Raw genomic sequence first — 16,695 nt, 5'->3', positions numbered from 1 at the left:
GCACCCTTGTTTCCATACCAGCAAAAAAACACATAGAAGCATTGAAGGTCATATCAATGTATGACTTCAGACAGTGAGCATGCCAAACAGTTTCAGATCAAATGATTGACTAAACATTTGAATGTGGTCATTGCATTACATGTGATATTTCAGCAATCACTAGGGTCATCTGTAGCATGTGCTATGTCTTATGCTAATTAAATGTGGGAAATGTGTACATGCACACCTCACTGACATGAGATTGACACCACAATGATTCAATCCCCATTCTCTCACTCCCATGCAGGTGATGCCGGATACCCCCTCATGGAATGGCTGATGACACTCGTTAGACGGCCATGGAACATGCATGAGTAGGTCTAAACCGTGCACATATCCGTACACGGGGCACTATTGAATGGACATTTGGACTACTCAAGGCAAGGTTGCACTGCCTCAGCAGATCCGGCGGTGCCCTCATGTATAGCCCCATCAAGGTTCAAAAGATTGTCCTGGCCTGTGCAATGTTGCACAATATGTGTATTAGATGCAACATTGCACTGCCCCTGGACATGGAACCTCCTGAGGAGGAGGATGGGGATGACGACGATGATGGGATGCCATTGCGACCCCGGCGAGAGGCCATGGATGGGCAACATGCATGGGATGCACTGATACACAACTTCTTTTGAACACTACTCACAAGCACATGGTGCACAACTCGTGGTGATCGATTTGATCTTGTACTTGTTCTAACTCACTGTTGTTAATGATGGAGATGGCATTCATCAAAGCCGTAGCATAATCGTCACTGTACCCCATGGTCCTGTCTTCAGTCATATTTACTGGTCTATCGACTTAGCCGAGGCTACTGGGAAAAATCTAGTAGGTGACTCTCTAGATCCTCAATTGTCTTAGTATAAATCTCGGGTTCCACTGAGCATCCCCACCCCGTGAACTCTCCCTTATTAACAATCTCTCAGGCTCCACTATAGAAAAAGTCCTGTGACTAGTCGCCACTATATCATACTAAATTTAGGAGGGAGTCCCATAGAATCCACCTAGGTGGTAGGTCTATCTTCTTATGGGTAGTAAGAACTAATTTAAACAAGAGATAGATAGCTAGTATCAACTCAACTTATCATTAAACATCAACTGTTCTTTACACACATATAAGATGTAATCCTTTTAGGACATAGAAATTACAAATTTATCAAAAACACATTATAAAACACTGTATAAAAAATACAATTCCAAAACCCGTGACAAATCGTCGCCTATTTGGTTAAACAGAGATCTAAATAGATTGTGTTATTAGTAGTTTTAGTGGCTGTAATGATCGTCTCTAAATTGATATTGTCATTAACTTGACATAAGTGCAGTCTCAATGGTTACTACATAAGCCATTGTGGTGATCTCGACATGTTTCAGTTCTCTTTAGTTGTTCAAGGAACTTTCTTCAGGAGTAATGTCACTTGAAAATATTAAAAATATACAATATATACTCTAGTCCATATTGCTGAAGTTTCCTCCAGCTTCTTGTAAACAGTGTACACGCTGATTCTTGTGTAATATAACACCATTGTAACTGTTGGTAAAAACAACATAAAGAGAAAGTGAGCTATAATTGCTTAGTTAGGTTTGTATCATTCTGTTGTAGAGTGTTCGCCCTGGAGAGGGACTACTACCTACCATTAGGACCAATCTTTGACCTATAAGCATTAGGCTATTGACCACACAAGCCTATGCCCGCTACAGGTATTTATAATTTTGGAAGTTACACTTGAAACTATAAGTAATAGATACCCAATTGCGATTGCACCTATCGAATGCAAAAATTGTTTTTACAGGAGGATTATCCCTCTATAGGGAAACCATACCTACGAGCAGACACCTCTTGCTTTAACCAAGACTCCCTCTCAGCTGACTCTACAGGCTAGACCAGGTAAATCTACCTTTAGGTCTAGTCCAGATCATTATATATATCTTAGACACCTAACTAAGCAATTATAGCTTACTTTCTCTTTTTGTTGTTTTTACCAGCAGTTACAACAGTGTTATATTACGCAAGAATCAGCATGTACACTGTTTACAAGTAGCTGGAGGAAACTTCAGCAATATAGAATGAGAGTATATATTGTATGTTTTTAATATTTTCAAGTGACATTACTCCTGAAGAAAGTTCCTTAAACAACTGAAGAGAACTGAAACATGTCAAGAACATCACAATGGCTTATGTTATGTTATGTTATTTTGCATTTATATAGCGCCTTATATACCATTGGCATGGTCTGAAGGCGCTGGTGGGTTGAACGCCCTTGGCAACCGAAGTTCGGGTCAGTAGAGAGAGTAGAGAGAGTCCAAAAAGTGCGTGTGCGCACCAGGTATGTGTGCAGCTGGTGTGGAATTCAAGTGGTAGCTGGTTCTTAGCGGTAGGTGTGGTGGTTGAGAGATCAGGAGTATGTGTTCGCTCTGGCCGGCTTTATCCAGAACAAGTGTGGCTGCGTTAGGCCTGAGGAGAACGCCTGGCTGGGGGGTGTGAAACCAGCAATGTTTACTTAGAGTGATGTGGAGTGAGCGGGAGATGTAGATATGAGAACAGTTATACCGAATGGTGTCATAGTATCTCTGTGTTCTAGTTGAGTGGTGGTGTAAGGGAGAGAGCAAGCGTGGGGTGTGGTTTGATGTATGTTTTTCAGGTGTTCCCTGCATTCCAAAACAGGTTATGTATGTCACGCAGTTTTGTGCGGGCAGGTCCGTTCTATGCATTTTCATTTCAGGTGTTCAAGGTTGTCATACACATTCATGTCTGCTCGACATATTCATGTACTCTGGTTCACCTTGCGTGCTCAAGAATTATGTAGTAACCATTGAGACTGCACTTATGTCAAGTTAATGACAATATCAATTTAAAGACAATCATTTCAGCCTCTAAAACTACTAATAACACAATCTATTTAGATCTCCGTTTAGCCAAATAGGCGACGATTTGTCACAGGTTTTGGAATTGTATTTTTTATACAGTGTTTTATAATGTGTTTTTGATAAATTTGTAATTTTTATGTCATAAAAGGATTAAATCTTATATGTGTGTAAAGAACAGTTGATGTTTAATGATTGTAACTGTTGAGTTGATACTAGCTATCTATCTCTTGTTTAAATTAGTTCTTACTACCCATAAGAAGATAGAGCTACAACCTAGGTGGATTCTATGGGACTCCCTCCTAAATTTAGCACAACTGGTGGCACATATTTATGAGAACATCGGTTAAACACTTAATAATCACACAGAAACAGAAAGCCCAGTCGTGATTTATGTGCGGAAACAAGTGTATTGTTAATTAAGCATTTGAAAAGCAGGTGCATCAGCAATAACCTCCCCAATTTACTCTCCCCCCTCCTAATCCCCAACTATCACTCCCAACTATGAACCCCACCTCCCCCTCCCCAACTCACATTTATCCCTCGCCCTCACCAACTTACCCTCCTCCTCCCACTCCCTAACTAGTCACACATGGAGCAAGTGTTGTATGCCCATGTGTGAGTCTTGCAATGTCCAGAGTTACGCCTTACTTGCGCCCACATTTTGCTGCATGTGTGTGCTTGTGTGATCACCTCCTACGGCTGGCTGCCTGGGAGCTTGCAGGTGTGGAGCTGGTGAAGGCCAGCGGTGTGTTGTCACTGGCAATTTGGGACATGCATGTCTGAAGGGCCAGTGCCATTGTCTCGGCAATAGTGGACTGGATGCTATTGCCCCCATGGACCCTCAAAGCCAAATGTACGGTGGCTGCAGTTGACCACCCAATTGCACGGACAACCCACCATCCAATGGCCTGGTTACTTTCCCTGATCAGGCGGACTCTTCCAAGTGCTGCTGCACCAGGGCAGTGAGGGTGTCCTGACGCTCCTCCATGCGCCTGAGATGCATATTCATCTCACGGACAGAGGGGTAGGGTGAGCGCTATGGACTTGGATAGCACATGGGGCTGAATGTGCCTAACATATCCCAGGTGTGATCAGTGTCATCCCTAGTGTTAACTCCAGCCTCTCCAGCTGCATCCCCATCACTGGTGTCAGTGGCATGGGAGTCAGGCTGCTGGGGTGGGGGTGGTGCACATCCCCATGGCGTTTCACTTGTGTGTGCCCGTGGCACTGCGGATACTAGCAGGTGGTCTATCGCAGCTGGGGGGGCACCGCAGTGGCTGCCTTGATCCCAGGGGCAGCTGGTGTAGCCACCAGGGCTGCCTGGGTCACAGGGGCAGCTGGTATAGCTGCTGGGGCTGCCTGGGCACAGGGGCAGCTGGTGTAGCCACCACAGGGGCTTCCTGGGTCACAGGGGCAGTTGGTGTATCGGCGAGGGGCTGCCTGGTGCACAGTGACAGTTGTCACATGCACAGTGCCATAAGTGCTCGCATGGGACATTGATGGGCATTGTGACGTACGCCTTGCACATCCGGTGCCCCTCGATGTCTCAGGTTGGCCACCGTCCGTGTCAGATGATGTTCCTGTGGGTCAATGAAAGGCATGATATCAGTGACCTGGCTGGTTAACAATTGTACAGTTGCATGTAACATGGTGATCATGCAGAATTACATTGTGGGGGCATGCAGTGCTGCAGGGTATGTTTAACTCATGCATGTGTTGTGTGGCCACAGATGCAGGCACTGTGCAGGCGGCACATGCAACACAGCTGTGGTGCAACTGCTCACATGTACACCCATGTTTGGCTGTGGGTGGTGGAATGCCGGTCTGCCCATGTGCAGGTAGTTGGGATGTGTTGCGGGGGCTGTTCATGGGGGTGCGTGCCTGGAGTCGATGTGTGACCTGGTTGCATGCCTAGGATGTGTGTGGGTTTTTTCTGGTAGGCCTGGTAGGGTCATGTAAGGGACATGCACTCCCCATTGGGTGGGTGCCATGTGTGCATGCAGGTGAGGCCCTACCAGTGTTGTGCTGTGGTGACAGTGGCAGCATGGCAGGCACACATGCAGTACTCGTGGCCAGGATGCACAGTGTCTGCGTTGTGGATTCCGTCTTTTTCAATTGTCAGTAGAGGCTGACTATGAGTTGTTCATCAGTGTTCTCAGGTGCTGGTTATTGGGGGTGTAGGGTGCTTGGTCAACGCCGTACCCATGATATCCATGCAGGTGTGTATGGGTGTCCATGCAGGTGGGGGTGTGATGCAGTATGCAGGTGACACTGGGCCTCATTATGGATCTGGTGTTAACCCTGCCAGTCCTACTGGCGGGTTGCTGTTGGACCCATTAACAATTAGCAGTGCCTGACTTCACGGTGCCACTGGCCTATAACAAGTCCTGGGGCCGGGAAGTCAGGCACCAGAAATGTTCTTGATCCACATTCTCATGAAGTCCCATGGGAATCTATGGGATTGGGTACACGGATGCAGCAGCAACGTTGTTGACTGTGCCAGTGCTTCCATGGCAACTCAGCATGTCAGGCCCGCAGCCCCCGCAAGGGACAGACCTGTTGAGCGATGCAGCCCTGACAGCCACTGTTATTGGACATCATCATGTGTTTGCCAGTCCAGTGAACTTACAGGTATCCTTGTTTCTGTACACATACAAGCCTTTGTGGTGCCTTGTCATGTGGTTGGGTATGGGGCATGATTGGGAGGTAGGGCATGTGACTTGCTTTGCGCAACATTCACTAGGTGGGGGGCCATGGGAGTAATGGGTCGGGTCGAGGTGATGTGGCCTGTGCTATGGCCATTTCAATGCAGTGGTGGTTAGGGGTTGGGCACTTTCTGTACTCAGCAGCCTCAATGGGTGTCCCAGCTCCTGCCTCTGCTGCACAGACTGCCTCAATACCCTCCATATGCAGCATAGTGCTGCACAACTCCCCCCACGGCAGAAGATTGATGGGTGAGGGTTATCTGCCACCTGTAGCCGTGCAGTACCTGCAGTATGCTGCAAGGAGGTTGCAGATCCTCAGGCACAGGTTGTCCCACTGTTTATGGCAGTCTTTAACACTGTGTTGTGTCACCCACACAACCGTCACCTTCCAGGCAGCTTCCGCCCAGATTGCCTTCCTCCAGAGCTGAGTGCTGCGGTGCTGGTCCGCAGAAAAAAGCTCCCCGGCATGCTCCACAATGTGATCAGCCAGCATGTTCAGCTCAGCCTCACCAAAGCGAGGCTTGTGCTGGCGGGTTTGGGGAATCCTGGCTGACATGTCCCTTGATTGGCTCAGGCACTCAAAAGGGGTGGCTGGCATCAGGCACAAGGAGATTGCAGTGGATTGTGATTTTTTTATAGGCCGCCTGGCTCTTTCTGGTTCTTCGATCATGTTATTTCCGGTTCTGGTGTTTCCAACTCCATGTCCATGGTGCTGCTACATCCGGCATGCACGTGGCGGAGGCGGATGCACCACCAACCTTGGTGGCGGTACATCTGTCTCCACCGGTGTTACCGTGATAGCTGTGGCACCGGTTCCACAGATAGGGGATGTGCATGGCCGACAAGGCGTATTCCTTCCTTGTTTTTCGGTGCACTGCAGTAGTGAAACCAGTGGGACCACCATCATGGTAACACCAGATTTTTTCTGCCAGGTCTCCAACATATAACTCAGGTGCCAATAGTAGTTGAAGTGGGTTGGTTGTTGAATTGTTTTCTTCTGTGATCTGAGACCAACACCCTTGCGCTTGACTTGATCTAAAATGAGAGAGATGCTAGAGGTCATACATGTCAAATAGTCATGCAATTCATCACATAACGTTTTAGCTACACTCTGGGCATCACTTTTACTTCTAGATGGAGGAGTGAGGGGCGTTCTCATATGCTGCCTTGTCACCAGCTATCAGGGCTCACCCTATAATCACGTCTACTACAATCAGACCTAATGCTGCCCCCCGCCTCATCCACTGATAATTGTATTTAGGTGCACCCTCTAGCCAGTCCATTAATTGACTCAGAGCTTGCCTGCACATCAGATTGTCATATAGGCACCTCTGTGAATTTTTTGCTATATTTATGAAAATCGAATCTAGGTGCCCATACAGCCCAAGACTAGTCTACGGCATTTACCAGTACTCATACTTGGTGCACCTACAACCAGTTCTGGCTACGGTCTAAAGCTCCTCCTTTGAGATCGCTATACATATACATTGCACCATACCTTCCTGATGCTAGCTAATGTACCATACTACTGCTGCCACTACTAGTCTAGCCCTGCCTCACACTAGTTACTGTGCCTTGCCTTATGTGTTGCCTGATGCTAATTGATATTGATATGCCATACCACTGCCTCCACTACTAGCCTAGCCCTGCCTCACACTAGTTGCTGTGCCTTGCCTTATGTGTTGCCTGATGCTAATTGATGTGCCATACTACTGCTGCCACTACTAGCCTAGCCCTGCCTCCCACTAGTTGCTGTGCCTTGCCTTATGTGTTGCCTGATGCTAATTGATGTGCCATACTACTGCTGCCACTGCTAGCCTAGCCCTGCCTTATCCTAGTTGCTGTGACTTACCTGTTGATAGCCGCTAAACCACACTACTGTTGCTGTTGCTAAACTAGCCCTACAGTTTCTGTGTTCTACCCGATGCTAGTCGAGGTGATATATCACTACTGTCTCTACCAAATGTAATTTGAGATAACCACTCATTATACAATGTACGCTAGTAAGAGTCAAACGGCCACCCTACTGTACCTCCTTATGCCCCTATTACACCTTACCATTACTATTGCTGCAGTAACCATGCACCCAGCAGAAAATGTACCTTGCTCGATCACAGAAAGAAACTTCAGGCTTCGCTCAGACTACCCCGTCCTTTATGAGCCCACCTGCCATAACAAAATCCCTAATCCTCTTCTGAGACCTACCTCACGACACCCTAAAGTATGTCCTAAACTAACCACGCCCTGTAATAACTCCACCCAACCCAAATGTATCCCTATAACCATCCAGGACTCACCCAACACAACCACTCTATCCAGAGCCTTGATCAACGCTAGATCCCTAGTGGCCCACGTTACGGAAATAGCAGACACCTTATCCACTAACAACCTCGACCTACTAGCAATTACCGAATCCTGGCTGCATGAAGCAGCAGGCCCAGCACTCTCAATAGACATCCCTGAAAACTATCAAATAATGAGAATGGACAGACCCAATAACAGAGGAGGTGGTCTGGCCATCATAGCAGCAAAGACCAACCTCGAGCTAAGACCATTCACCCAATCACCTCTCAAATCCTGCGAGCTCCTCTCAGCCAAATTACCCATCTCTAACTGCCGCACCTTAACCATCTACCTTATATATAGGCCACCTGGCCCCATTGGCTCATTTGAGACAGACCTATCCAGCCTCATAGCCAACAATACAAACAACACCTGCAAATACTATTAGTAGGCAACCTGAATCTTGGTCTGAAAGACCCTGATGACAAACCAGCACAAGCCATAGCCAACATGCTAGCTGAACACGGCCTAATCCAAAAAGTGCTTACCCCTACCCATAACAAAGGCAGGACCTTGGACTGGATCACCGCCTTGAACTGCGATACCACCATCACCAAAGCCACTCCTCAACACTGGATAGACCACTACCTCATTGACTTCACATTATCACTCAATAAAAAAGTCAGCAAAGAAAAGATCCTGGCACCACCACTGCCCACTAGAGCAAAAAATAAAATATAACTCCTGACAACCTCCTACCACTTCTACTGCCAACCCTCAATGCTCTCCCCGACAACCTAAATCCAGAATGCCTAGTAGAAAGCTACGACCAGGCTATGAAAAAAGGACTAGACATCATTGCCCCTCAAAAAATGCAAAAAAGCAAACAACAAGCTCACCTGAACACCTGGTTCACCCCCCATTTGAAAGAACTAAGTTTGCGCAAAAGGAAATTAGAAACCCAATGGCGCAATACCCCCACAGAAGAGAACAAATTACAACTTAAACTCTTCGCTAATAATTACAAAAAAGAAATCCTTCTCACTAAAAAGAACATATTTAATGAAAGAATCGAAAAATCCAGCTCAATACGAGAGAACTATTTGCTATACTAAGGGAACTAGAATTCCCCATACCCCCACCAGACAACATAACTAAAGACAAAAAATGGTGTACCAGCGTCCAAAATGCTCTAACCAACAAAATCAAAACTCTACAAACTAAAATCACACTGAAAAAAGACTCTCTAACCCCTAACGTATCATCTCCTAGCAATCATGCCAAAACAACCAAACCATCAGGACCGAATCCTTTCAGATTCACTAAAATATCCATCCTAGAAACAGAAAGGGTTATAGCCTCACTTAAACCATCCAACTGCAAAGGCGATAACTGCCCACCCCAAATAATCAAGGATGCTGCCAGGGACCTAGCCCCCTTTATAACCAAACTGATCAACACATCCTTCTCCTCCAACAGCATACCAAGTAATCTCAAAGAATCCTGGGTTCTGCCTCTCCTCAAGAAGCAAACCCTAGACCCCGCTATTCCCACTAACTACAGGCCCATCACCACCGTACTGTTCCTGTTAAAGATAATAGACAGAGTAGCATACCTGCAAATCCAGCAATATCTAGAAACTCACAAACTACTAGGCGCCCGCCAATTTGGATTCAGACCACAGCACGGTACCGAGACAGCCCTAATCGATCTTAAAACCCAGATCAATGAGATTAACGACAAAGGAAACACCACCATGCTACTTCTCCTCGACCTGTCGGCGGCCTTCGACCTGGTGGATCACACAGTCCTGTGCGAACACCTGACCTCAGCTGCCCACTTCTCGAAAGAGGCCATAGCCTGGATCCAATCATTCTTGGACAATTGAACTATGAGAGTCTTCTCCTCACTAGCCTCAGCAGACCCCATCAAAATAACCTGCGGTATACCCCAGGGCTCCTGTGTCTCCCCAACCCTCTACAACATCTTTACCAAGCCCTTATTTGACAAGTTGGACAGACTGGGTGTCACATACACTAATTTTGCAGATGACACCCAGATACTCATACCCCTTTCGGGCAACTTTGACTCAGATACGGCCTTGGTAAACAGAATATATCTCATCATTCAGGCATGGTTGGCCAATCACGGCTTATGCCTGAATGATGAGAAAACCAAAATCCTGCTCCTCGGCTCCAACGCCAATCTAAAGAAACTCAGCCCCAACTACAAGGCTTTCAACATTGATGGCAACACCATCACAGTTGCCAAAACAGTGAAAACTTTAGGCTTTTATCTAGATTCAGCCTTGTCACTATAAAAAAACAAGTAAACTAATTTGCATCCTCTACCGCCTACACGTGCAAGCTAATCAGGGCAAGTAGAGCATTCCTCTCCCAAGCTAGCTGCATCATCATCGCTAATGCCTTAATACTCTCCAGACTTGATTATTGTAATGCCATGTACCTAGGAGCCAACAAATATATAACCGACAAGCTTCAAACACTGCAAAACAATGCACTCAGAACAGCCCTTAACTTACCCTCCAAGGAACACATCGCTAACAAAAGAAGAGAACACAAATGGCTCAAAATCTGCGACCGCATCTCACTCAAAACAGTATCACTCACTTTCAAATGCTTAAACAATGTAGCCCCCCCTATCTCGCAGCCAGAATAGTAAAAAAAACTTCCACCCGCCCCACTCTCACAAACTCTTTCTGCCTTCAGGTACCCAAATTCAGAGAAAAGAAAACGGGCGGCAGTAGCTTCCCTGTCATGGCAGCCCAACATTGGAATGCCCTCCCACTTAACATCAGAGCAGACCAATCCTATTACAGCTTTAGGCAAAACACTCTCACCTGGCTACGATCTAATGATCCCTATGATTGATCCATGCCCTCTCACACTAACAAACTATAGCCAACCTGACTGTATATATGTACATCCCTTAGCTGACCTGCCGAAATGTAATTAACTGTATGTATATATGTAAATATATCCTTTCACCAGATTCTACGTAATGTAATGCTATGCTTTATACTCTTATGTGCCTTATCATGCAACTAAGCTTTTATGTAATCTTATCTTCCTGTTATCTGTTGTGCCCTGTTACCTCTGGGTTTTGCGCGCCATACTAAATAAATAAACAAACAAACAAACAAACAGACTAGTTCATGAGGGTTGAGGTGATGGTCTGATCCTTGGTGATTCCGAAGGGCATATAATGCTAGGGGTAGGCAATATAGTCAATTTAATCTTGGCAATCCTTTCTTTAAGGAGACCGTTGAGTCTCTCACATAGTCCATTCACTTGCAGGTTGTAAGCAGAAGAAAACGTGTGCTTTATATTCAATAGAATCCCTATTTGTTCAAATAACTCATTAACAAAATGTGGCCCATTGTCAGATCTCAGCACTTCACTGTAACGCTCACCTGATTCTCGCAGAGGCGCCGGTCTTGACTGGGCGACTACCGTATCTTCAAAGGTGATGTGTAGCACCCGGTTGGCTCTTTGGGCTGGACCTCTGTGCACTGTATGCCTGACTTCAAGAGTAAGATGTCTTAGGTAAGTGAATGCCGAGCTCTCCATCTGCCTCGGGGCAGGGTGCTGTAACCAGTTTCTTCACTGGATCGGTAGCGCAGGCCTCTTGACTTCAGAGGACTGCTGTCCGTCGTTTACTGCACGAACGGTAAGTTTCGAGTAATTCTATTGTCTTTAAAGTCTTTAGCAATGATGTCTCTTGTTTTGCAGGTTCCGGCGATGGCGGATAACGGGCTGAAGTGAGTTGAAGATGGAGTCCGTATGATGAATAGAAGCACTTGGAAGCACGTAAGTAAGCGCTTGTTGCCTGCTTCACGATGCGCTCTAACTGTCTTTTATTTTGCAGGTATGAGTTCGGAGCGGCTGCAGGGTGCCGGAATACCCACTGGGGTTGATGTGGAAAGGAGTAATGGCACGTGAGTATCAAAGTTCCCCAATGTCTTTAAACGCACCTTGTTTTGTCTTTCAGATGCAGGATGCAGCGCCGAAGGCCTCCGGAGCGTGCGAAGAGTCGGTAAGCTTTTGTCTTTCAGATGCCGTAATGCAGTGTGAAGACCTCCGGAGCGCATGAAGAGTAGGTAAGCCTTTGTCTTTCAGATGCCGGAATGCTAACCTGTTCTTTCTTGTCTTTATAGGTGTTGCTGAAGACTGGATTCAGGATGGTAAGCCTTTTTCCTTAGGCCCAGGATCCGATGCAGAAGACACGATGAGCGTTCTGCTGCAGAGGATGCAGAATAACGCAAAGCAAGATTCATCCACCGGGTGTGGTTTAAATAGCCTCCTGTAGTGCTTAGGTGTCTCCTTCCACAGCCACGCCTAGGTAAGAAAAGAGTTCCTGCTTTCCAGAAGAGTTCCAGTGTTCTGAATCTAGGGAGTGGCTCCTGCCCCACCCAACAGGAAAAGTAGTTCCAAACAGAAGAGGATCAGAGGCTCAGCTGGCAGGCAAGTAAGCAGCATGGTCTGCTGCAGGTAAGTCCACCCAAGCATCATGAGCCCGGCGCTTCCAGCGCTGGGACTGGGCACATTTATGAGCCTGGTGCCACTGGCGCCAGGACTGGGTCCAAAAGGTCCCAATTGGGACTGGTTGGCCCTCGGAACCTGGGTTATGGATCTGCTTCCAAGGGAGTTGGGAAAACCCTGACCTTTTGGAAGCAGAGATCATGACATTCACACACACCTCATTGCGGAAAGACTTTGCACACTAAAAACTTTGCTGTGCAAGTAGCATCAGGGTGTGTACATGGACCTGCCTCAATCCACCTAGAGAAGGGGCACACCACCACTAATAAATACCTACATCCATTAGATACTTGCAGCATTTTGACATAGTCAATATGTAAATGCTGAAATGGATCATTCGGTTAAGGTATTACACGTCTAATTGCTCTCAGTGTATGCCCAGCAGTAAACTTTTGACACACGATGCAGTTTACCATAAATTGTGCAACATGCTCTGACAAATTCAGAATGAATCAGTCTTCCCCAATTGTACCAGCAAGACTCTCCCTAGTTACATGCGCGGGGTAATGCAGCTGTTCAAGCCCAACCTTTAATAATGCTGCTGGCATCACAGGCTTTCCAGTGCTGTCTTGTCACCATAATGCTTCTGAGGGGGATAAAGAACACCCCCTTCACTTCCATAATTCCTGCTCTTCCTGCGGTGCACTCCCTTGAAGCGCCATTAACTGGGTTATCAACAATTTATTAAACCCTTCTTGCACTAACATGGTTGTAACTACTTTTTCTTTAATACTCTCAGTATCAAAACTCAAAATATATGGGGAATATGCAACCCTATTGGCTTCTTCGTCTGTGACTTCTTTCCCACAAGAGATACAATCTATTTACCTTTTATGTGCTCCACATTTAATGATCACTATGGCCACTGGGAGTTGTAGTGCCTTAACAAGCCTGTCCAATAAGGATGCATGCTGTATTGGAGTGCCGTCCGCATGGAGGTAACCCCTCCTTTTCCAACATGCTAATCCTATGTGTACGGTTGACGTCACGTAGGCGATGTCACTGTAAACGGTCACTTCCTGCCCTTTGTGTTTCTCAAGCATGACAATAAGCGCTACTAATTCTGCTGCTTGGGCTGAAAAGTGAGACAAAAATCTTGCCCTTGCTACAACTTCAAATTCTCCATTTAATCTATGTCTCACTACTGCTGCGCCTGAATTCCTTTCCCCACTAGTCTAATCAATTTTCGAAGAACCATCAATAAAAAGAATTACCTCTCCTGCCAAAGCATTTTCCTTCACTCGAGGCATATCATCATAACCTTCAAAATAATTAGCACAGTCATGCACATGATCACTTTCTTCTGTTGGCTCAACTGTAAACATGGCAGGGTTCACTATTTTACATCTTACGATCTTAATCGCATTCTAAATCATTACCTCATAGGCTGAAGCTCTTTGGGATGTCAATGTGCCTTTGGATTTCAGTAAAAATGGCAAATAGAGCATGTTCCACAAAGGGAGTCATAGAGCAGCCTATGACAATACTTGTAGACTTCTCAATTGCGAAAGCGGCAGCTGTCAATGACTGTTCGCAAGGAAAGTGTCCTCTCATAACAGGGTCTAAAATCCCACTATAACATGCCAAAGGCTTGTACCCCAATGTCGTTCTCTGCGTACGCACTGCTGTCATGGCTCTCCCATTTGTGGGCGAAAACAAATAAAATTCCTCCGCATAATTGGGAATTCCTAAAACAGGGGCTGTACAAATTGCTTTTTTCAGCTCCTCAAACCCTTCCTCCATTTCTTCAGTCCATTCTGTTTTTACCTCATCCACTTGTGCTTGCTTTAAAGCTTGCAAAAGGGATCTTGTGTATGTACTGTAATCAAACACCCAGGCTCTGACATAGTTGCATAACCCCAAAAACTGTTCCATCTGTGTTTCAATGTATTTGGCTTTGAGGTTTTCATAATTGCCTCAGCTCTTTCAGGTGTCACCTTCCTTCCTTCATGTGAAATCAACTGGCCTATGTATAACACCTCTTCTTGGCCATATTGTAACTTCTCATTGTCTACCTTATGTCTCTTGTCTGCTACAATAGTCATCAACTGAGTAGAATCTTGTCTGCACTCATCTTCTGCACTCTTCAGATGAATATTGCCTAAATCCATCTGTACGACTGTTAGAGATCGATGGGAACTCACAGTACCCCTGGGGCAGCATACTATGTTTCAGTCGAGTTTGTCGGAATGTAAAGGAAGTCAAATCTTGCGAATCTTTGTGCAACGGGATCGAGAAAAACGCATTCTTCAAATCGATCACCGTGAAATATCGAGCTTCCACCGAGATACTACATGGTATTGTCGCCGGATTAGGAACTACATGAAACTCTTCATCTACAATCTGATTAATCGGTCTTATATCTTGTATAAATCTCCACGACCCTCCTTTAGATTTTTTGATTGGATGCACTGCAGTATTACGCAACAATTCTGATGGCACCAGAATCCCTTGTTTCATCAATGCTGAAATGGTCTGAAATATACCTTCATCAGCCTCTCAAGACATGGGGTTTTTTGCTCGAGGTAAAATCGCTCCTGGCTTAAGCTTTATTTTAACCTGTCTATTCCTTTCAATAAACCTACATCATAAAGGCCTGTGGGCTTGGCACTGTCTCCAAGACTTCTTGAAATAATGCTGCCGCTTTATTGACATTCGCAGTGGTACTTCCCTCTTTTCTATCCTTATCCAGTATGTGATGCTCATAATCAACACCACTTCATTGTCTGTTTCGTCTTCCCTGAACATGTCGTCATCAGTGATGTCTGTCAATCTGTACCCTTTCTCGAGAGCTATAACTGTTCTCCATGCTCTACCCTCATCATCTACTCCTTCGAGCATTGCCATTTCCCTTCGTACTATGGCTGCTTCTAATTCTGTAGGAGTTGTCTGTCCCCCCTCTTCGTCCATAGGCATTTGCAGTCTAAACAAAAACGTGTCAGGTATCCTTGCAATTTTTGCTACTAAGCCAGGTAGCCATGTCAGTAGAATGCTCACTCCATACAGAAAAATCTCTAGATCTACTAGAACGCCTCGCAGATCCACTTGCCCTGTGAACACCAGTATACATTCACTAACATTTAAATAGTGTATTCCTGGAGTGGAGAACACTATTACTTGATCAGTAAATAAAATCACCATCTTATGTTTTGTCATTAAATCTCTTCCCAAAATGTTAACCAGTGTCTGTTGTGAATAAAACAAAGGAACAGACATGTCACACTTTCCTATAGAAACTGGTAATTCATTAGTAAAAGGAACTCGACTCGTAGCTCCAGAGAACCCTTGAGCATTCATGGCAATTCTCTACATTGAATATTTTCCCTCTCGTATACATGAACAAGTAGCTCCAGTGTCTACTAGAAAAAAAAAGGATTTGCATCCTATCGTCACATTGACCCTTGGTTCCTCTTGGGGGTCTGGTGTCACAGATAGTACTGAACACAACAAGTCACCCTATTGAGCTGTCCTATTGTGGGTACAGGCTCATCCCCATCCCTGTGAAAGGATTTCCTCCTACTACAGTGACACCTCCTATTCTGAGTGTCAGCACTTGTCCTGTGCTTGCATATTGCTGTGTCTGCATAGGGGCTTGTTGCGACTGCCCTTGTGGATTCATTTGTACTCTCTCTTGTTGCTGTACCTGCTGTACTCGGGGCGCTTGTGTCTGCTAAACTTTGTGATCTTGGGCAAACCCTGCTCTAGTCTGTGTGCTATATGGTGGAGGATAAGCTATCCCCCCTCTTCAAAATTGGCCATTTTGTACATGCCCTTGGCTTCCACATATGTGTGCAATATGCCTGTCATCCCACAAGTCCAACATACTGGGGGTGTCCGTCTGACAAGTGCCCCGTGGTCAGATCCTCCCTTGGTCCTCTGATTCTCATTCTGTGTATTCTGAAACCCACCTTGATTATTTTGGAACCCACCTCCTCTTCCTCTATAGCCCATACCTTTGCCTTGTGGCACAAACCCATATCCACCATGATCCATGATCCATCGGGTGCGGATTACTCGCCTGTGATGCACCCATTGCTTCCTCCGTTCCCAATCCTTCTCCACTTGTCAATACCGCCCCTTCTATGGCAAATTTTGACAATTCTTTCTGAACTAACTTGCCATCCTCGATTTTCCTTTTCTCATCGTTCTTCATATTTTTCTCTTGTAATCGTCAACTGTATCTCAGCCCAAGGCTGCACTTCCATCCCCACTTGTTTCTTCATCTGTCTCTGCACTGGCTC

This window comes from Ambystoma mexicanum, chromosome 6p (assembly GCF_040938575.1).
Source record: "Ambystoma mexicanum isolate Mex_15411 chromosome 6p, UKY_AmexF1_1, whole genome shotgun sequence".
Taxonomy (NCBI): domain Eukaryota; kingdom Metazoa; phylum Chordata; class Amphibia; order Caudata; family Ambystomatidae; genus Ambystoma; species Ambystoma mexicanum.
The sequence above is the reverse complement of the archived record's forward strand: the minus strand, read 5'-3'. Positions refer to the sequence as shown.